The sequence below is a fragment of the Microtus pennsylvanicus genome, chromosome 8 (genome assembly GCF_037038515.1).
Source record: "Microtus pennsylvanicus isolate mMicPen1 chromosome 8, mMicPen1.hap1, whole genome shotgun sequence".
Taxonomy (NCBI): domain Eukaryota; kingdom Metazoa; phylum Chordata; class Mammalia; order Rodentia; family Cricetidae; genus Microtus; species Microtus pennsylvanicus.
Genome location: NC_134586.1, coordinates 100,125,839 through 100,127,243, shown reverse-complemented (window position 1 = coordinate 100,127,243; position 1,405 = coordinate 100,125,839). Strand labels below are relative to the sequence as shown.

General features: G+C 51.0%; 1 pseudogene; it reads right to left on the bottom strand.

The window, feature by feature from the left end:
* Nucleotides 1-233: 233 nt before the first annotated feature.
* Nucleotides 234-945, bottom strand: LOC142855633 (transcription factor 19-like protein pseudogene; annotated as a pseudogene).
* Between the last annotated feature and the right edge of the window lie 460 nt (nt 946-1,405).

The window sequence follows — 1,405 nt, the reverse complement described above, 5'->3', positions numbered from 1 at the left end:
TCTGGAAAAGCCCATAATGCTATGTTTGCACCAATTATTTCAGTGTATTTACCTGGCAGAGAAGATAGATTCTTGTGTCAAAGCCAAAATTTGCATCGATATGCAATAGGATGCTTTGGGTACCTGGTTTGGTTTTTATGGCAAATTTGACTTAACACAAGAAAGGCTTCTTCATGAAGTGTTGGAGATTTGTCATGGAGTCAGAGTCTATGGCAATGGACTTTTCCCTATGGTTATTCCCTTCCACAGGACACCAGAGTGGCTCTCTCCACACAGAGCTTCTTCCTGGGCTCCATTAGGACCAATAGGGAGCCCAGGAAAGCCTCACTCTCATCATATAGTTCTGACAACACTCTATGAGCTGATTTCCTCTGGTTCCTTGTGGGTGGAACAGGCGAAGCTCTCACTTCCCCAGACTGGGTGGGAACGGCCAGGCTCCGTGGTCTGCCGCCAGCTCAGGAGAAGGTAATGGGCTAGGGCTGCAGCTTGCTGAGGCTGCCGAAAGAGTTAAGGATCAGTGTGGCCTTGGGGGCGTAGGAAAGGGTGCTGAGTGGCCCTGGGGTATGTCCTGGGGGGCAGCATAGGCTGGAAACTGGCCTCAGCTTCTCCCTAAGATCGAGGGATAGTAATGTCAGAAAAGTCCTGAGGTCAGAAGGTCACCATCACTCAACTACAGTCTGTGGCCTCTTGGGAGTTAGAAATTATTGACCAGAGTCCCTTGACTGCTGTGGTCCTCCAGGCTGACTGTCTGGTCATCTCCTTGGAGCTCAGCAAGCAGCTCTTCATGGACCCCAAAGAAGAGACCCGGCTCCTGCTGGGGCTGTGGGGCCATTTCACACAGGTCAGGTGCAGCCCAACGGATAGGTACAGACTGACCTGGATAAAGGTGTAGAGATCACCAGCCCTGACTCCTTATATGTGCAGCATCTAGAATCAGCACAGCATGGGGGTACCCCCTCTGCATCTCTTCTGCCATCTCAACCGTTCATCACCTCTCCTATTCCTGGGCCATGCACCGTGGACTTCAGTTCAGTGCTATGTGATATCAACAACTGTACTGTGGGTAATGCCAGCTTGAGAAATAACAGATTCGGAGCACCAGAGGCCTGGACATGCAACGCAATAGTGGCTGTTAGGTTGAGATTTAAAAAAACCAATCCAGGGAAGCCCTGATGTGATACAAAACCAGGAAGACATCTGCCGAACATCCTGGGAGGCTTTAACAATCCTTTCCTTTGTCACTTGCAGGGTAAACTGAGGAAGGGACTCCACACCCTGCCCCCCTCACTCCCATTGCGGTTTGACAGCCAGGAAGCTGCAGCACAGACTCCAGGAATGACTCTCGATGAGAAACAACCACACGGGGAAGTGCTTTCTCAGGCTCAGTCACTGAGGTACCCAGGAG